Genomic DNA, 22,524 nt, shown 5'->3' on the forward strand with positions numbered 1-22,524 from the left:
ACACAAAACACTTCATTAGTCTCGTATTTAGGACCGATTTAGGCGAAAGCATTTTCCTTTGCCATGACCAAAATGCTACCGTGTAAAGTGAAAAATCTAATGGCATATATCATGGCGCGTTTCTCAGGGATAGAATCGTTCTTATTTCGTAGCATAACGAATCAGGAGCGACCTCTTGGTCACGAGTGCAGATCTAATGGCGGCCGAGTGAGATGTGAACAATGTATCACTTCACATTTTTAAAAGCCCAAAACCATTCAACCGAGAGGAATAACGTTTACTATAAAACGATATTAGGTACAAAATAAGTGGCACTGCTTAAATACATAGTTTATAGTGTATACAGCACATGTATGGAAGAATAAATTAGTTGATTCAATTGTAAACACCGGGCTCTGGCTCATCTCGTGTGCCTTTCGTGCTGTATATATTATCTAACGTTCTCTGCACGCTTCGTATTCGGAAATGCTAACCGGAATATTGCAGTAAATACTTCCGTATAAAGTATTGTCTGCTATAAAAATGCTGTAAAATTTTTGGAAGGATGTATCCTAGAAAAAATGGTCCTAGTTGTTTATGTTCACGAAGCACAACTTTTCTATGAAATGCTACATTTGCCATTGCTAATCTTAAGTATATCTTTTGAGTCGGATTCATAAATGTCACAGAGTACGAAGGTAAAATTGTAACTCGACAGGAGTCAGTAACAAAAGTGTGCAATTCACAAATAAATCAATAGAACATGAATACATAACATACATAATGAAATGGGTTGCACATGTAGATTTACCCTGGACGACGATACAGATAAACAGCGAACATGAGAAAATGTGACAAAAGATTAACGGTAGATAATATACATTAATCAGGTCTGGCGCACAGCATTAGTCGGTATACGACAATATTTGTAGTATATGGTACCAGTGTATATTTAATTGCCCCATGCCAAACTTTAGTACTAGTGCGTTGGCAACTTGCATAAGCACAAAACAGCAAATTTCCCGACATTCTCTGTACAAGAGGTGACCTAGTGAGAGGATCTCGAGGAAAGTCCCTTAGAAACATTGAATGGGAGCGGGGAGCGTTCCCATAGTCTCACATGCAATACGAGGAGAAAAGAAGAAACGATGTGTTGTTGGACGACCTCGTTTTCCCTCAGTTATGTTCGTAATTTCCCTCGACTGGATTAAACTTCTGGGAGTAGGTGGGACGCGTCTTTTGTGTACGCTCAAGGCGTGACGTTAAATTTAAATAATAAGCGATTTCACGGCGTCGTTTTTTTCTTCTTTACCTTTTTGCAATGCTGTGCGAACGCATGGCCGTGCTTTGGTTGCGGAAAACGTAATTTGTCATGCTCATTGGTCGTCGAAAAGAGGGAGATGGTTGGAGATTGTGCCAGGAGTAGGTCAACGATCTTGGGCACTCGGTGTTAGCTCAGTGTGATGCAATTTCTATTCCGAAAACAAACACGTACGTGAGGGAACATTGAGCGTGTAATGGTGGGATTTCCTTCCCGACCGAGTGAGAATGCGTGGCAGAGGAAGGTGTTCCAACAGGAATAGCCTGATTCCGACTTGGGTGAGGAGAGAATATGGTTTGAATCTCGTATTTGACGATACAATGAAAAAAAAACAACATTGATAATGGGAGTGGGCGTAGAACCATCTATCATTTAAACCAAGAATAAATAATTTCAAAAAAAATTAGAGTTCTATGTGAGAGGTTACACAATATAGACAGTATGGCTAAAATTTCAGCCCAACTTTTTAAGGTTTTAGTTAAAGTTAATATCAAAATGGACTATCTATGCATTTCAGTACACTACTGCATGAAATATAGAAAAAATAAATAAAAAAAACACTTGGATATTCACTCCTCTGGTGAATCGAGTATAAAAGTCTTCCCAAGGATATAATAATAATAATAAATAATTTGCAATAAATTAGTTTATTATATCGAGTTTATAATAGTAGTTTATAATAATTATTACAAGCATGATAATGATTCTTATTGTCTAGTATTCAAGTTTGATCAATTGCCTCAATCCCCCCCCCCCCCATAAAAGTTTCTGACGACGCGAATGGTCCCGGGAGGTCCACACCACGTTTTGGTTAAAAATAGTGTTGATTACAACCATTTATCTGCCTTAACTAATTTTCGGAACGCTGATGCAGTAAATGAAAATATCAAAAAATGTTTGTTTTTTTTTAAAAAAAAAAACATCCTTTCTCAGTGTTCAGGTAAAATTTGAATATTTTCTGTCGACCGATTCTTGAGATAAGTGTGACCAACCTTACCCCTTAAGCATACACAGGCTTGAAGAAGAAAATGCTCATGTTTCTGCCAGGGTATAAGACCACCTTAATAGCATTTTTACAGTACACCGCACAAGTTCAGCACAATATTTAATTATGCTACCTTTTTAATTTTTCGTTGTTTTACTTCTATTTGCTTCCTCTCTGAGAGCCAAGCATGCCGCCCTTCGTGCCGAAGTGGAGAGCGTAACGAGCTACGAAGCCGAAGGTTCCACGTTCGAACCCTGGTTAATGCATTGCTTTGTTCTATCACCCATTCATCCTCATCGTCTTGATTATTGCAAGAGATAGAAAAGCGACATAAAAGTAAGAAATAGAGATACGTAGAGTACCGCCATTACTCCGGGATCACGGGTTCAAATCCTCTTTAAGACACGAGTGCTTGTGCATAAAGTGGACTTAAAACGCCAAATCAATCAAGGCAAGAGTGCTTGTGTCTGTCCTGTTGGAAAAAAATAATAAAATAACTGAATACAAGAAAATGAAAAAGTAAGAAATGAAAGATATGTTTCTTTTTTGAAAGCCAGTAGGGTGTTTAACAGCCACGCGGGAGACCCAGGATCGATTCCTGGGGCGGGTCAATTTCAGGTATGAATATTTTTCCAGCAACGTCCCTATGGAGCGGCTCTCTGATCCACCCAGACTCCATTAATATTTACCTGGAGGTAAAGGCGCCCAGAGGGTGTTACTGATCACACCACCTACACAAATGGCCGAGATTAATCGTGACGATGAGGATGAATGGAGAATTGCAGAAATAGATCACGGGATACTGTACCCGAAATTCAAACGTAGAGGGGCCTGGCTTCGTTAATTTGATTCAGTAGTACGAGCAGACAGACGGACTTCAAGACAAGTTTATGAGACGAGTACACCAGTAATGAACTTAGTACCACTGCTGCGAATGATGAAGAGGTCAGGAGTAAAGTTGGCTAAACGTTCTCAGAAGCGAAGACAGATTTGAACAAATACGTTGATATTCTGTGAACTTGTTATAGGCATGTAAAAATAAATCAGTTTCAGTCCATTACGAAATAATAAGTACGGAGGAGGTAGATATTACATATCTGCGTTATAGGGGCCATGTTCAAATAAAAAATATTTCTTAATTACCAATTTTAATCTTCGTCTTAAAAGGTTGTTCAAAGACAAATACTGTAGTAGGGATAATTTTAAGGGAGTTTTTTAATTACCACTTTTGTTTTTGTCCGAGTTCTTTCCTCCTTTCATTTCAAAATTTCCATTCTTCTCAAAATGTCGGTAGGCGCTGTACTTCAATGAGCCGCTATCTGCGTACGCTAGTGGATCGATCAGTGCGTCCTGAGAGGAAACATTCGATGAGAAGTGACCTGTCGATATCGTGGAAACAGTAAATGTGTCGATATGAATTTTTCCACCAGTGGAGTCATGGTACATGGTGTAAATATAAATTGTCTCGATTGGCATGTCCGTCTGTCTGTGTAGGTCGAACAATTGGAAATCAACAGTTGGTACATTTAATCCTTCAATATCTGCGAAACCAATGAAACTACAAAATTCAAAATATGATGGTTAGAATAGCGCGCTACGACAGCAGGGGTCTCGGGTTCGAATCCCGGCCTGTGCATAGCTGTTTTTCTTTGTGAGTGTCCCTTCATCACTTACCGTTGCGATTAACCGAAAGTGGCAAAAAGCGAAATAAAATAAGCGAAATCAATCAATCAAAAATTGATGAATTGAAAGAATTGCAAATAACATACAAGAAACACTCTTAACACTCTTAATCTCTTATCTTTGACGTTCGGTTCATTTATCGTTTATTCTATTCAACAATACAAACGTAAAATCCGGACGAGTTTCGGTCCTGGTCGAGCGTGGATGTTTGGTCAAGTCACTGAAATAGTAAGATTTCTGTTTGTATTCTGTGTTACATTTAACCGTTTCTCCTCGTGCCTGTGTTAATCAGGAAAATGAGGATGAGAGATGGAAAAGGAAAAAGAAACAAGTCCAGTGCAACGGCCATCTGTTGGCCAAAATTAAAACTTCGGGCTTATGTCTTACGAGCGGCTAGCGACAGTGTTAGCAGCTTGGGAGATCTATGCTAACGGTACCAAACCTGACCTGCCTAACATATCCACGTAGGTATATGATAGCAAAAATAAGTATGTAAATAGGTTATTTATTAAAGCTATTACATGCATACATGGATAGGTTAGGCAGGTCAGATTTGGTGCTCTTAGCATAGATCTCTCAGTTTGCTAAGGCTGTCGCTAGCCTCTTGTCAATGTCTTCGTCACACAGTGGCGGATCCAGAAGCTATAGTTGGGAGGGGCGAATTTCAGTCGGATACTTCAACTCTCCAAGAATCAATTTTAACCAACACTTCCACTGTTTTATGTAAACATCAGTGGCGGCGATTGGGGGGCAAGGAGGGCATTTGCTCCCCCACATTTTGCTACTTTTGCTCCCGCACTGCGCTAAACCTTATTTATCAAGGGAAAGTGAACTGTCCTTGCCCCCTCCCCAATTTTCGAACCCAATCGCCCCCACTGGTAAACAATACAGGATGAGCATAAAGTCTTTCACTGATTATGAATATTTATATCTCAACTTAAACGGTAGATAGGCAAATAAAACCTATGGCAATATAGTGCAATACATCAAGTTTTTTTCCATTTCTTTGTTTTGTCTGATTCTTATTTTGATTCCCATACCATGGCCACCGCATTCGACGGACATAACACCTCTTGAGTTTTTTTTTATGGGGTTACGTTAAGGACACAGTGTTTAGTTCACCAGTTCCTGATATGCAAACTCTTCAGACACGAATACGGGATGCTATAGAGACGGTGACGGAAGATATGTTGGCAAAAACATGGAGAGAAATTGAGTATCGCCTAGACGTTCTAAGGGCAACAAAGGGAGCACATGTCGAAGTGTACTGAAGTGTACTGATAACAAAACATTATGAGTTAAGCTACCATTTCCAACAAACCGCATATCTGTATCTACCATTCTTTAGCAATAAAAGTTTGTACTCAGGGAAAGACTTTATGCTCACCCTGTATATCTTACTCTGAACAGGAATCAAGCTGACTTTCAAGTTTTAGAGATTTTTTGTACAAAAATAAGTGCCCAGTACAGGAATAGATGGTCGTTATCATAATTTCTACATTGCCAGGGTAAAAACAAAAAACAAAAACTATTATCAAGTGGGCTTGGGTTCGATTTTCTTTGAAGGCATATTGTACAGTGATTCGGATTCTTATTTAAACTGTAGGTCGAGTTCCGATTAGCCTATCATGAGGGTAAAGTGAACTAAACTACAAAAAATGTTCTCAAGTCTTTTAATCCTTGTGATTAATGACAGAACATTTGAATTTGCAAAAAGTTCAGGCAGAATAATGTATCTAAATACCGAGCAGTTGGGAGGGGCGTTCGCCCCTATCGCCCTACCCGTGGATCCGCGCCTGTCGTCACACTGTTTTAGGGGTATCATCCTATGACCTTACGAGTTTTAGATCTCCCTACTTCTCCGTGCAACGCCCACGAGGGGAGAAAGCGGAAATAGAAAGAAAACACAGCAAGTCTTGTGGAAAACAGGAAACAAAGCGTGACCCGAAGAAGTGATATGTCAGTCGGTTCACAGATGGTAAAAACTTTCGGCCTTTCGTCACCTGCACGTTGTCTTCTTTTGCTGCGACAACTTTCCACTCTTCATAATCCGCGCGCCCCAGTTTTTGCCTGGGCAGCAGTGTTGCAAACATTTCAAATTTAAATTTTTATAGTTTGAGAACGTTATTGCTGTTACTTCGTTTGAAAAACACAAAGGAATATTTTATTATTGTAGTCCCTCATATAATTGGGGAATCACACTTTCTTTTTGCTGATCCATTGTGCTTCTTTGGTTAATCGCGACGAAAATAAAGTTAGCGGAGTGCATTATAGAGATAATGCATAAGTAACTTACAAATACGTAATACAATTTTCTGTGATATTGGAGGGGGGAGTTCCCTTCTGTTCCCTAACTAGGGTTCCAAGACATTCCAGAAAAAAAGACGGGACACTTATTTTTCAAGGCTACGATGTGCAATATGTCCTTCTAACGGAACGTGTTATACCTTGTTTTAAAGCTTGATTACTGATTATATCTTCTATGAAAAAATTAAGCTAAGGAAAGTTGTATTTATGGAGCTTTCACAATAAATGGCGTTAATTTTATTTTTTTCATGCAATTTTCAAGTATTATCACTCATTGTCACTGATTCATAAATTAATCACCCACACAGAATGGGCCAGTGGAAAAATTACATAACACAGTACATTAAACTGGAACATTTCTGGAAAAACGACATTGAAATGAAAAGTATTGTAAGCCTGAATCTATGTTGGAACATTTCTCTGAGCTGAGTTTAATCGCCCACATAATTAGATTCTCTGTAACGCTTCTATAGGTTACCACAGTGGGTTAAAGCTTCTCAAGAATGGGTGAAAATAGAAAATGAGACCAGGTTGACTCAACGATTCCAATTGTTGAAATACGGGACAAAAAGCTGTCCCGAGGACTTATAATGCCTCCAACAGATATCGAATCCGGGGCCCCTTGACTAAATTGTGACGACATTAGCATTACGCCATCAGTGGGTCTTTGAGTACACTAGGATCATACTTGAAAGTTTTATTACTCAGAAATTACACATTTATGGACCCATGTTGATATGACCTATTCTTTGGTGGTGCAGTAGTTAGTATTTGTACTTTGAAGCCATTGTTTCTGGGTTCGCATCCCAGGAAAAGGATAAATGTTGCTTTGTGGTTAATCTCTCATCAAATGCGACTTCATCCACAGGAAGTAACTCTTACCTCACGAACCGTAACTGAAATTATCGCAACGCTAGTGTAACAACACTACAGCTGGCAACACTGCGGAGCAAGGCACTTGCTGGGAAGGGGCGATGGGCCTGCTTCCACGCATGAGAGGAATGCGCCCGCCGCCTGGAGGCGATAACGGGACCCTGACAGGTTTACCTTTCCCTACCTGCAGGAAGGGTCAAGGTCAGGTTCAGGAAGGAAGCGAGGGACTCGCCTGGGAAGTGTTACGGATGCATTTCCACCTGCAAGATAAATACTGGGATTCCTTCGGGCAAACAACCCTGACACAGTAACGTTGGATTCGTTTTGACCTTGAAAAATTCGTTTTTTCGGTGATTTGCTTGGACACATGCAAGGTTGGCAAAATATGTTTTTTTTTTCCAAAAGAAAAAAAGTTTTTAAAAATGTTTACACAAGGAACACAAAACACACTTCAAACGTGGAAAAATTGCCGAGAAAACTTACTTTTCTTAGAAGAATGCTTGATAAGGAATTTCTTAATTATGAAACGAAGGACTGTTTCTAATTAATTACAGTAAACAACTAACTTGTTACCTTATCTGAAATCTCTTGTGCAAGATACTTCAAAATGTCGAGATTATCCCACAGTTGCCAGATCCCCACACTATCCCCGTTGTGGCTACGCCTTTCTCCGAAGCATTTTGTAGTAAATGTAATAAAAGGTATTAGCATTAACAACACTGTTCGTGTTGTTTCACTCATCCAAATACTATTCGTAGAGAAGTGTTTGAAATACAACTTTTAAAAATATACGTTTTAAGCATGCCAATCCTGGACACATGTAATGGTTCGAATCATGGCCTGGGCATCGATGTTTGTGAGCGTCCATCAGTGATGTGCAGTAGATTATAAGTTTACGTCTACATGCGTTCTCTACACGTAATCTACCCGTAGATTACACTGGGTTGTAGTTTACATAGACTACGTAGACAATCTAAAGTGCATTAAAATTAATTTTCAAGGGTTTCATGAAAGGAAAGTGACATTTTCAACTATATTGGTTCTTAACGAAATGAAAAGAATCATATTTACAACAAAATTTCTCTTCTCTTCTCTTCTATTATTAACTATGGAAGAAGATAAATAGTATGCAAAAAACAACAGATGGCAGTCGTGAGGCAAGAGTGGTGTTTTTCCCATAAAACACTAGAATATTTCCTATATTAGGTTTCTTCCTAGGTGAGAAATTGTTCGAATTTGGAAGAAAGAGTATGAAAAGTTCTCTTCACACATCAGCAACTGATACGCAGTATATTTTTCTTTTAATTCCACGGTGCCCTTTGCTAAGTTATCACCTTTCGCCATGTTGTTTACATAGATTACGTCATCTACGTGTATAAAATAGTCTACGTGTAGAATGTAGACTATCGTTGTTTACGCGTAGACGCACATCACTGGCGTCCATTCATTAATAATTCGTCATTCAACTTTGAATGACGAAAGAACTTGCAAATAAACAATAGATCAACAAATGGCGGTGATGAACAGATAATTGAACGGCATTCATTCATTGTTCTTTGTCCAAAGGACAAGTTTTTACTGCAACCTCCACGCTTTCAGATTTTGCGCCTTACGCTTCATGTCACCGTAGGATCCACTTAATTTAATATTATTAATATACTATTTCTTCGACGAAATTCACAAAGCAATCACAATTATGTTGTACCGTATACAAACACGCGACTTGAAAACAAAACAAAATTTAATCTGTTCTTGATTGCTGATTACCATCTTTCTCCTATTATGGCTCACGAAGATGAAAAAATTCACATCGTACACAGCTATTCAACTGCCGAACTTTCCTTCTTTTCTGAATTCAAATTGGCTTTCCACTTTAATTGGGTAATCATCCTGTCGTCTTTATAGAGACCTAATTCCCTTTTGCAGAGATCCGTATCTCTTTTACAAGATCGGATTGGCTCGGTAAGAATCGGGTTCCTTTTACAGAACAGGTTATTTTCCTTATCTGTACGTTAAAAAAAATGCCGCGATGCGCAATCTAAACCCCACTCTCGATCTGTCTTCAATTACGTTTGCTCTAAATGCCATGTAATCATGGCTGTAACGAAATAAGCACAGACACATCATGTTACCTTACAGCACGACAAATAACGTGGAGAAAGTCTTGTCTTCAGACGATTCCGTCTGTCTCTTGTCTTGCAGTCGACCGGACAAACACGAGTCTCGCAAAACAGACTCACGACGTCTTCCACTTTTGGCCTACTTCCACTACCAAATTGCCCTTTCCTTTCTCTGTGACATTTTGGGAATTGTGGGACTTCAAAACGAAATATTATGCCATTTCCGATCTTGATCAAGGTGTGTGCATACAGGTAGTGTTGTATTTGTAGGAGGGATGAGGGGAACTCACCCCTCTGGATACTTGTCGCCCCCTTTCTGCTTGATAAATTTTATCCCTGGAGGGAATGATGTTTGGGGGGGGGGACAAGAAATTATTGGCAATTAGTCAATTGCAACATTTTCTGTCAGACAACTGGAAGCTCCATTTGGCGAACACAGATGTGGCCTCAAGCCCTGCTCTATTCCTGGAACTGTCAAGCAAGTGGCCAGGGTTGAAGTTCACCTTCCCTCTTTCCTTTTCTTTGTCCACGGAATTTGGCAGGAAAATGCATGTGAAAGTTACAATTTAGTTGTCACGTGACTCTAACTTGTCACCTCAGAACGTCTCTATTTGTATGAGTGGAATAATAGTACACGAAGGTAGCCTACATGGAATTTTTGACGCAAGCGCAATAACCCTTTACGAAGTCACTTTTTTATAATAACGGGCTACATTTCTTTGTGAAGCTAGAATGTTAGTGGGAAAATTGAGCATTACGAGTTCCAGACTCTGCAATCTCAGGAATCTGCCTTCAAAATGAACGAAATCTGATAAAGCTGGTAGCAGTGAAGGCTGTGGTGATCAAAGGATCGGTTTTGAAAATTTGCAAGTGCATCTACACAAGAAGGAAGCAGTAGTAAAGTGTTGAGTTTCTTTGTTGGTTGCCCATGATATATTTAACAAATGTAAAATTACGTGGCCATGGATGGCTTGATGTACCTAGTGATGAAGTTACATATGCATTATCTTTCATTGCCCACCTAAACAAATTTTTATAATTAACAAGCTAATATAACTTTTGTTAAGCTCCTGGGTCCTGAGAAGCAAGTTAATAAGTAATTTTTATGATTTCGCAAATGTAACAGTAATTTAGCAAATGGGCGCTATTTTTATGTGGTAGAAAACTGTTTGATTCAGATCCCCAAAAGTTAGGTCCCAGACTAGATTTCTGGGAGTGGGTGTCAAAATCTCACTTTAAAAACTGTAGGCAAAGTCCCCATTAGCTGTTCTGATCATAAAGTGGATTTGGTCATTTCTTTCTGTCAAGATACAAATTTACATCAGCAATTTTTCATCAATTAATAATATGTTTTATTGAAAGCTTTTAAAGAAAAGTTCAGACACATAAAGCGAAGTGTGGACTGGCCCCATTTACCAATTAAAATTGTCACCATGTCATCAAGGGGTCCTGGGTTCGATACCCAGTGGAAACACATCGTACAGTAGTTCGAACAGCAATTTCAATTGTAGGTCCACTTCCGAATAGCCTATCAGCGTAAAGTGGACTTAAAATAACTTCCTGTTTTCCTATTACAGGCCCGCAATTAGATGGGAGCTTAGGAGGGCTGCAGCCCTGGACCTCCATTTCCAAAAAAAAAACGCTTGGAAAAGACCCACAAAAGAAAAGAGATATTTGAAATGTGGTAAATATAGTAGAAAAATATTACTAACCATTGGGCATAACTTGGCCTAAAGGTTATAACTGAACTTGTGTATAAGGGGTCCCCCCGGGTCACCACATATATAAATCTGGTCCATCGCTCGATTGTAGATGTTGCTTTTCGGTCGATTTTGACTACTTGCGACGATGGAGATGATGATGGAGGGGCAATTACAAGCATACATTGATGGCACAAAAAACAAAAAGAGGATTGTGTGTCCAGCCATCAGAGCCTCGTTAGCCTGCAAAACTGTAGTCCAGGGTGTACTACGTACTACACTCTGTCCCAGACATCTCTGGAGCAGGCGAACGAAAACGAGTCTCTGCGCAAGTAGTGAAGCGACGGCTCTACCAATGGACACGTGAGAGGAACGGGATTCTGTGGAGGGGGGAAATCGACTGCCGTTACCAACCTTCCTAGCAGCGTGTACTGCTTCGCTCTGTCCACTCGATTCTCCCCCCCCTTTCTGTGACGTTTGCGCGGCCTTGCTCCAGAGACAGCTGTGAGGTTGATATTTCAGTGTGTCCTGAAAATTGAATTGTTAAGTCCACCTTATGCACAGAAGGCTAATCGGGACTGGACGTACAGTTTAAAGTGTGCCATGTTCTGAAAATGTCACTCTTTCCACACCAGGATATTATTTTAGTCATACACATTAAGCAATGGGTCATTGAGATGTAAGCCTAATGCTTGAAAGGACGCAATCCTTATTCAACAATGAACTAATAAATAGTCTGTTCACAGCTGTGAATGGCGTAAGCAGTTCTTGCAGCGCCAAACACACACACAACCAGCACCTTATCAGCGGCATGCTTCGGTTTCGTACTTGGCTTCTTCCGCGCTCGCCAATCGCATCACGTTGTCGGCAGGTAGGTTCTTCCCGCATTCCGTCACCTTCTCAGCCCAACCGGAATGGTGGGGGCCACATCTTCGCCCTGGGCGCAATCTTGCAAACGCCGGTCATCAACCTTGAATCGGGTGGCCTTACCAGGAGTGACGTAGCCAATAAATTAAATTGCGTCTACAAGATGGCGCCATTGTCAGCTGTTGCAGGTCTTTCGTGTCACGCTCTGCCGTGTGTGAAGTGTGACACAAGGTTTTGTTGTACAAGAAGGATTTAAATGAAGAAAACAAAGCATTGGGCTTACATTTGAATGCACTGAGCTTGTAGTCAAACTAAAAAGAACTGGGTATGAATAATGAACGAAGCATACTATTATTTGTAGCTATACTTTAGTTTGACAAATTTGTTTTCTATCCATATAAATCTAGTATACTTACACGTGTTGTTGTACTAAATACTTATGGAAACGTAAGAAAGCATTTGTACACAGATTAAGCCTGATGAATAGGGAACGAATTTTAAAGTGCAGCACTTTTTCAAAAATATAACTGTTTTCACACTGATCGTTTGAGATATGTATTTTAGGACATGAAATCAAGTAAAATGAACTCACTTTGTTGCACCTTTTCGTGAGATTAGCACATTTATCCCCTCTTTGATCTTCAGCACCTTTTCCCTCCCTTTTCTTTCATGTTTTGTTAAAAAATTGGACAGAAAAATAAATTATTTTCACTGTTCTTGAGCAGCTACATAAAATCATATAATCTCATTTTGTAGAGCAGAACGAGAGCTAGAAAATGGTATAATATAATCATTGCAGCCCCAATAGTTCCCAAGAGAATGTAGCAAAACCCGCGAGAGAAAACACAAACTTCAACAAAACCTATTCGACAGAACCACTGTTCTCTCTGCGGTCCGCGCGCATTATATACAGAAGGTCCAGAAGAAGAGAGCACTGAATAAAGGCATTCTATCAGTACATTTTTTAAAACACTTTCAGAACCTTTTTTATTCTTTCCCGACCATAATTTCGCACCTTCAAATCCTTTCCCTACTGATTATGAAAAACTCATTTGCACGAGTTCCTGCACTGTGGGTGCAACTTACCCCACCATTTCATTACATAAGCATACAACTTCGTCGTCACGATTAACCCAAGAGGTGGAAAAGCGACGTAAAATAACCGAAAGAGAAAGGAACAAAGACAGTGGTCGAGCTAACTGATCACCAGGAGTTCATCCAGAATTTTCCATCTATTGGGGTGGGGGTGATTTCTTATTTAAAGAGGTGTAAGGTATATTTAGAGCGAAAATGACCATAAATTGGGTGTTTGTGAAAAATTTTAGGGGGTGTTGAGGATATTTAGGGGGGCGTTGGGGGTGTATGGAAAAATCACTGCTGATTACGTTCAATCTCCATCCACGCTCGAGTAACTATATTTTTCATATTGCCCTTTATAATAGGGCTATTAGCAAGTTGCACGTGATTTGTGAAAGAAATTGGCTCAACCGTTGGCTAAGAAGCAACTGCCTCCTATAAGATGCCACGAAAGGAAGGGGAGGATGCCTTTCTTAAGTTTTCCTAACTGGGGATACCATCCTCCCACATCCATCCTCACTTCGAACCAATTTGGTGGTTATTCAAAACAAATATTTCTTTTTGTGTTCACATGGAACGAAAAAATGCGTAAACTGACACAAATGCAGTGATTTATCCACACACACCCAACACCTCACCCAAATTTCCTCAACAGCCCCCTTAAAATTTTTCAGAAAGGCCGAATTTATGGCCATTTTGGCTCGAAATTTACACTTACATGTACCCGAAATTTGGAACACCCCACCAAATGGAAAATGCTGGCTAAATATCTACTTAGATATGTTGACTCTAGTATTATACATTAAAATACTAATGATACACTTTTGCTGCATCAAAATACATAGAGAAATACATCAAATACTTTTTTCAGCTGCTGTTCCGCGTGATGCACTAAAATGCACCAACCTTGATGCATTTCGAGTTTTGTGTGCAAATACAGGGCTACTATAAATGATTCATTCGATTTCAAAACACTGTATTGGACATACAGATATGAATGATACATGAAAATGACTGCAAACTTACCAAGTTTTCCTCCCATTCTACAACTGTTTGATGCGTGCCCCTCTGGCCACACGACACACATCAAAGCGGTAGCCGAGTTCCATCCATGCATTTTGTAGCAATCCCAGTGTCCTTAAACTGCCGGTACCACCTCAAAATGCTCTGTTTACTTAATGGTTATTTTCTGTACTCTCTTCTGAATGCACGCTGCACTGCAATAATAGATTAACATCTCCCATATTCCAACACACAAAAACTATTTTCTCGGTTTGTCACCATTTTGTACAGGCACTGCACTCGTGCTGCCAACTGGTGTGTCACGATGCAAACTTGGTGAGTTTACAGTTATTTTCATGTATCATTCATATCTGCATGTGAAATACTTTGGAAAACACAGTGTTTTGAAATCGAATGAATCATTTATAGTAGCCCTGTACAACAAAATGAAGATAATGTACTGTCAGGAAAATGTTATTACGATTTCACATACTCAAACTTTCATTCGCATCAAATTGGTCGTCGTCTGAACTTCTTGCCTCTCCTTGTCGATGCTTACATTAACCCAAATATACTCGTACTTCCGTTTTACTTCAAGAGAAAGAAACATGTCGGGACGGGGAAACCTTTTTTTCCGAACGTAGCTGGAAGTGCCGCTTCTGAAGAATCGTTTTCCTTTTCAACTTTATTTCTGCCTCCTGAATCTGCAGCAAAGAGGTGTGCCCCAAAAACAGAAACACCGGTTTTTGTTATTGGAAATCGTCGGAGTCGGGTTTATACAAGCAGACTCAGAATCGCTGACAATCTTAGGTTTCATTAATATGTTATCTTACGTCGCTTTTCTGCCATTTTAAGCCGGGGTGCAAATTAGTAAGGGGCACATGCCCGGATTTAGGGTATAACTTGGAGGCTGTAGCCCCAGGGCATTATTTGAAAGACCTCAAAATAAAATATATCTCCTGACATCATCGTCTCTTAATGTCCAGAAACATAGTCTACAAAAATACGATCACAATTGGAAAGAATCTGTTTTACATTCGGTATCTTCAAGTATGTTGATCAATTTTGTGTTCACATATAAAATTAGATGATTACTCCGTGGTATCTAGCAATCTCATCTCAAAAACTTAAGTTCATAGTAGTTATCATTGTCAAAATATTTGGGATTTGGCCCCCACTCAGCTCCCCAATTACGCAATATTTCCTTTTTAAAATCTTATGTATTTTAAGCCCTTGTGTCCCAATATGTGCCCTAACAGTCCTGCGAGTTTCGTTTTCCCGACAAGGTTTTAAGATAAAATAAAATCTTGAAGACCTGGCCGTTGAGGTAGACAGGAGGGTTGATCGAGAGCCGATTAGTGGAATTTTCTGTAACGGTTTGGGACATTAGAGACCTATAAAAGGGCCTGTGGAAATGGAAAAGTGTTTCCTGGGTCGTCAGGATGTGGAGTACAGTGTTTCCACCTGAGGATAGGTAATTAACCTATCTATTAACTAACATTTTACCCATCAACCACGTTAAAGAGCCCTGACTCTACCCAAATGCCGAGGGAGCCACCTTCATCAACTGAGCATCAGTGTTGCCACAATATGAGGGAACAATTTCCCTTTCCAAGGGGCAAAATTTCCCTTTTCAGACCAATTTTTCCCTTCACCTAAGCAAATCATACAATAATAATAATAAGTATTAGTAATGGTAGTACCAGTAGCTGTAATTATTATTATTATTATTATTATTATTAGTGGTGGTGGTGGTGCTGGAAGCAGTAGTAGTAGTGTTTCCGTTGGTCCATGTACGTGTGAATAAAAAATGTTACATTTTTCACATGTCACTTTCATCGCTTCCTGACCAGATGTCCCAGGTTTGGATCCTGGTGAGGAATACATTTAATCGTTAATCCTCATCGTTACTATTATCCGAAGGTACAGAAAAGCGATGTACTTAACAGAAATATAAATAGATACAGGCTATATTCAAGGGAGCAGGAAAAAGAACAGAAAAAATTGAAAATGTGAACATGAAACTGGAACTTAACATAAACTGTAATAATGTAGTCAGATGACTTAAAATTTCCCTGAAATTGGGGAATTTTTAATCGAAAATCCCTTTTCTCTTTAGGCTAAAATGTCGGTCCCAATTTCTCTGCAAAAGGGAAATTTCCCTTCATGTGGCAACACTGCTGAACAGTGTTGCTACAATCTTGAGGGCATAATTTCCCTTTTTGGACCAATTTTTCCCTTCACCTAAAGACATATTTGTGGTGGTGGTAGTACCTATTTCCGTTGGTCCATGTTCGTATGAATGGAAAATGTTAAACAAATTAATCACTATGTGCCTATACTGGTGTCAGTTTTGTTTAAATAACTCCTCTGAAGAGCTCTATTTTGAGTCAGATCGAGATATCTTCACTTCTAACCCTTAGCAATAAGGTGGAGACACGTATCTTCAATTTAGACTCTTTTTAAGTTAGACATATTCCTAAGAATGTCCTCCTCCGTGGCCATGCAGTCTAAGGCGCTGTGGTTTGGGCTCCGACTACGGGACGGAATGGGTTCGAGTCCACCTGGGTTCAGTCTCTGGATTCTCGGCCTATGTATAGGACCGGTGGTAACCCACCATCGTGAGGAAATTGGGGAGCTACGAGCGAGTAGCGTAACCCGGTCTGGGAAATCTCCTATAACGGCCGAGGGTCCGACGTGCTGACCCCACGTCACCCCATTGCCGGTTGAAGATCTCCACGCCTCTAGGTAGAATTGTGGGAGGGAGACTGGCAGTCGGGAGATAGGCGAAGGTCCTTCGAGGGCTGTAGAGCCACGGGTTTATTGCTAAGAATACATTATTTCCCCTTTCCTATAAATTTGATAAATTGGAGTTCCGTCTAGTTCTCACACGACAATAATATGTGATTTCTTGTAGCAAGCCTGGCGTGTAATGCAACTTTAAAAAAATAATAAAGCAAGAAGTCACAGTCATTATTCTATCTAGTGGTCACAAATAATGTTACTTTCCTCCAACAAATTTCACACAATAACTTGAGGAGTGAAAAATTATTTTTTAAAAAAATACTTTCAAGTATCTTGTCAAGAAACATGTAAGCTTTGTCTTTTCCTCGTCGTTCCTCTTTCCTTGTAGCTGCATTGTCTTTTAAGCGTGTGTGCGAGTCTTCTTGCATGCCGAGCCGACCAGCTGGGTCACGTGGCCTTCCTCAATGTGGGACGATGTTATTAGTTCCGTGGTTTGAGTCTGACCTACAAAATTAAGGCAGGAGAAAAAGTGAGCGCGTTATTGGGGGTCTCTTTTTCTCATAATTCTTGCGCTCATTGACTTTTTGATAGTTTCCTGTGATGCATATGTTGTTGTTTCTTTCCTGTAAAGCAATGCTGGTTACAACAAAGCATTGGCAGGCAACCAAGACGACTCGACTCACGATATTGGGGTTAGAAGGTTTACCCTGAAAGTTTCCGCCACTCGGTGTTTCGTCGTAAGATGCCAGACCTTGCCAACTATCACGTGAGTGCTTGAATCCACTCAGAGGAGCGCTGGAGACAGCAAGCACGTGCTCTGCTCTCTGCCAACCAGAGCTCGACGTTTCATTTACGAGGGAAATTTGAATACTAGGTTCACATTCACAGCGATACTTGTTAAATCCGCTTTCTGCACAGATAGGCTAATTGGGGCTGGACCTACAGTTTAAAGTGGGATGCAAACCATCATGTGCCTCCACCGGGTATCGAATCCGGGAGGGGAATTCAACAGATGCAGAGTATGGGGCTTGTTATACCCGGGTCACGCACAGATCGGTTGACAAAACCCTGTTTCCCTGCTGGCTACTTCGGGGAGGAATGATTCTAATGTTGCCGCTTGTTGCCCAAACAGGGGGACAGCGGTATGCCTAATTGGCTGTTTGACCGCAAGTTTCTTCGTAGGCAAACATAGGGTCACTGCCATAAAGGTGTTCCTACGCCGGCTGTTATCGTGACCTCACTCTAAGACTTTTCTATCTGTTGGATGTAAGTTCGTATTTAGGGGTGTAAAGGTAAATTTAAAACCAAAATGAACATACATTGGGCCTTTGTAAATAAAAATGAGGAGGCTGTTGAGAACATGTGAAAGGGGGGTGGAGTTGTTGGTGGTATATGGCGAAATCATTGCAGACGAGCCAGATATTTCAGATGAAGAGCGGAAAAGAATTTGCCTTCCAAGGGCTTGAATAACTCATTGGTATTACAGTGAAACCTCGTTAATCCGGATTAATTGGGGGGAGGATAAGTTGACCGGTTTAAGGAAATTCCGGATTAACCGAAATACCGTAAAAGAACAGTAGAAAGTGCATTAAAATTCCGTTTATAGCAACAAAACACATTTATTATGCTGTATTTAAAGGACATAGGCCTAAATACACTATACAGTACAGTACAAAGTTTGCGGGAAACAGAATTTCATTAGTGGTTGACTGCCTTATCTTTGGGAAGTTCTCTTGTTGACTTCTTGCCACATTTAAAAACCTTGCATTCTGCTTTTCTTTTCTTCTTTGCCTTTTGCCTGTCCGGATTAAGCGAAATCCGGCTTATCGGGGTCCGGATTAACGAGGTTTTACTGTATATGCTTGACATGGGGCTTGGAAGAGGGAGCGTCCCCCCTGGAAGCAACAATCCGCAGGCGATAGAGCACTTATATCCCGTTTGGAATAAGCTGTCACTCTTCCCGCGCTCGCCGAACCTTCCTATCATAAACTAGGCATTGTTTACTATCTAGTGTCAACCACACTTTGTTGGGCGAAGCCGGACCACAAATAATCTACACGGGAATGTTTAATGTTCGTACAGCTCAGCTCACTAACCACTACCACAAAAATTGTATAAAATGAACTCCTTGAATGACATAAAAAAAGTGAAAAATAAACTAGAAAGTGACAACACCACGTGCGTAAGCGATGCTTCCCATTCGCTCTCGTTGTTTAGCATGTCAATAATTTACTCGTTTCCTACTGGCAAAGGACTGTCGAGCTATCGCTAGCGTGGGATAGGTGTAGTGTTGGGCCACATATCGTCCAGACGATATATCGCGATATTGAAGAAATATCGTCCAGGCGATATCAACTAGACGATATATCGTCACGTTACTTTGGCGATATATGTCGTGTCTGCGATATATCGACACGATATTTTAGCGATATATATCGTGTCGGCGATATATCGACACGATATTTTAGCGATATATATCGTGTCAGCGATATATCGTCACGATATTTGGCGATATATATCGTGGAGACGATATATCGCCGATATCACGATACGAAAAAATATCGTATCGTATCGTCTGTGACGATATTTTCTTGACGATATATCGCGATATCAAATTTCCGATTTCGTCCATCCCTAGGTACGTGACAAGTTGGAACAAACGCGGTTTAGTGGCAGCAGTTGTACCAGGTCAGAGTTCTATAGTCGCTTCTCCGAGTTCAGTAGCCTCCAAATTCGCAGAACTCCACATAACTCCCTGCAAGACATATGTGTGATGTATGTTTGGGCGTGATCTTGAGGAAGAAGGCAAGGTGCCAACAACCTGTAGGCGATAGCTCCTACGATGTGGTCCAAACGACTCGGCCTTGAGGCTGGGGACACACATCCTGGATGTCTTCTCTCCGAAGCCATTCATCTCCGACGTGGCGAATCTAGGGCTCTTCCAAGATTTCCGCAAGATGAATCGAATCAAGGGCGTGCCAGCGATGGGAGTAGCCGCTCGTGATTGGTGGATCGAGGCATGTGGGACAGAGTCAAGTTATCACCGACGAGGATCAGATGTAGAAAGGGCGTGAGTGTGTGGAGGTACCGTTAGATAGGAACATATCATTGTGTGACGTGTAACACTTATCTTCATATGTACGTATGTTGTGTGTTCGAAAAAATCAAATATGTAAGCGAAAAGGTAATTGATCCATTCATTGCCAATTATTATGTTCAGCTGTCTTCCTGTCCATTTATGAACTGATAGGTTAGTCGGGACTGGACCTTCAGTTTAAGGTTTAATGTGCATTACTGTGCAATGTGCCAGTGTATTATAACATGTAACGGAAGCGTTGGTGTAAAATGTGCATCATTTGTTTGATCAATGTGCAAAACACATAAAAGATGAATGATCAGTCAGTCCGCTGATCATTGAGCCGCGGTAGCTCAGATGGTAGATCATGTGGTTACCACGCCGGAAGAAACGAGTTCGAATCTCGGGGCAGGTGATCTGGACCAGGAAGTTTTCCATTCATTTCCCTGTTTCTGCGCGGCTCTGAGACCGCATAATATAATGGCCTCGTATAATGGGTACCAAGGCGGCCGGGCGTGACGCTGATCACGATCACATCATCCCAATATGGCCGAGATCAAGAATATGTGGAGTACAGGGGTACCTTTACCTTACCTTAGATATTTATAAAGTAGCAAACTAAATCCCTTAGCCTACTAAGTGATTAAAGATGTCTATAAATTACAAAATAGTTGAAATAGTTTTATTATGTACAGTCACCGGCAATAAAAACGGGACACCTTACATCCTGAAATACTTGCTTCCCTGCAAGGCGTTAAGAGTATTGCCTAACTCTACGGGGATAAGTGGATTTTAATCGCAAATTTTCAGTGGCAACTTCTACAAACGCAGTAGATTTAGACAACACACATAACGGCTTGTCGGGAAGCGAGTATTTCCGGATCTAGGTGTCCCATTTTTTATTGACGGTGACTGTACATACGTTTTGGTTTAATTTTTGCTTTCAATTAATATAAATCAATTAGATTTCATAGCTATATTTTCTTTTGTTCATCTTTTAGTTTTATTGTGCGTATATTCGTATTGGTGTTAATGATCTCTAGAGAGAAAGAGAGAGAGAAAGCATGCAACACTCACAGCCAGACTACATTGCGTTGTGTATGTTTTCGATGTTAACCTTAGTAAAGTACAAGTCCTCAAAAATCCAGCAGAGATTTATTTTTAGGACAAGATTGTAGTTGGGGAAAATCCCCCAGTCCCTAGGATTTCGCATTCTGGAGAAAGGCCAGTAATTCTCGAGGTTACCAAAAACGTGATTCGTGAAAACGTAAGAATCCTCCCGTGCAAATTCCAACAGACTTCAAACTCTCGCTGCAAAAGTCCCAGATCTACTTCCACAGTCGAGGCCCTCAAAAGCGGAGGAAGTTCCGCAAAAATAAATCACGTCTTCTTTTGGAAAGGCCTGCACGTGAAGCGTGGAAGACATATTTTTCAGGAAAAAAAAAAAGAGAGGAGTTGTGAAAAGTGGACAAACCAGAGATGTTCAACTTGATGCAACCGCCTCAGGGAAGGTGCAGTCCCACTAAGGCGACACTGATCTACATTTCAACAGTGTGGTTGCATATGATCTTCACACACACACACACACACACACATATGCGAGGCCCAAACTGGATCCCCAGGCAGGGTGTGGTAGGGTCCTTTCATCTTAATCTATAAATAAGTTGCAAAACCTGATTTTTTTGGCCTTTGGAATGTAATAATTTTTGTTTCCGGTTCTACAATTATCGAACGAGGTTGCACAACAGGTGTAACAACAGTAATATTTTCTTTTGCATAATGACGGGGCTAATTATTTATGCATACTGATGGAAAATTGTGACAGTTCATACCAGTGGCGTATATTGAGTCCAAGATCTGGGCTATCTCACTATGTCACGTGGTCTTAGGCTATGGATAGAAATAAATTTACCAACTCCTAAGAAATCAGGTTGCCAACTTCTAAGAAATCAGGTTGCCAACTTCTAAGAAATCAGGTTGCCAACTTCTAAGAAATCAGGTTGCCAACTTCTAAGAAATCAGGTTGCCAACTCATAAGAAAACAGGTTGCCAACTCATAAGAAAACAGGTTGTCAACTCATAGGAAATCAGGTTGCCAACTCATAGGAAGTCAGGTTGCCAACTCATAGGAAATCAGGTTGTCAACTCCAGAATCAACATCATCTCACTGATATGAATAATAATATTTACACTTTCTGATCGTGTATTTTATTCTCTAGACTTCAGGCTTCGCAGATAGCTTAGCTAGCCTAGAATATACGCTCCTGGTTCATACATGAAAACGTGGGAGGGGAGATTTTGGTTGATGGGCTCAAGAGTGGATGAAATGTTTTCAGGCGGGCTCTCTCCTTCAGCCGCATTTTGATTGATGCATTTTGTTTATTTTACTTCGATTTTCTGCCACTTCCGGCTAATTAGGATCAGTGATGATATAATTGAACTGATTAAGGGACACTTACAAAGAACATTAATGCCCAGACCGCGATTCGAACCCGGGACACCTAGCTAAGCGCGTAGGCAAATCGATTCTCCACCAACGCCGGTATTCACGCTCATGTCTATCTCTTTTCTTTCTTTATTTCTCTCTCCCTCCCTCTCAATTCCTCTATCTCACTCTATTTCTCTCAATCTGCCATTCTCTTTCTTCCTCTCCTCTCTCTCTTTTTGTCTTTTCTATATTTCTAATTCTATCTTTTTTCTCTCATTCTCGCTCACTCTAATTCTTTTATTCTCTCCCTTTTTCTATCTCCTTTCTCTCTCTCTTTTCGATCTCTCTCTCGTTCTCTTTT

General features: G+C 40.5%; 1 protein-coding gene across 7 annotated transcripts in view; it reads left to right on the forward strand.

The window, feature by feature from the left end:
• The window catches only part of LOC145987689 (sushi, von Willebrand factor type A, EGF and pentraxin domain-containing protein 1), a 142,567-nt gene that overhangs the window by 27,076 nt on the left and 92,967 nt on the right, over positions 1 to 22,524 (forward strand). The window lies entirely within an intron of this gene.

Source organism: Lepisma saccharinum, chromosome 5 (assembly GCF_977018435.1).
Source record: "Lepisma saccharinum chromosome 5, izLepSacc3.1, whole genome shotgun sequence".
Classification (NCBI taxonomy): domain Eukaryota; kingdom Metazoa; phylum Arthropoda; class Insecta; order Zygentoma; family Lepismatidae; genus Lepisma; species Lepisma saccharinum.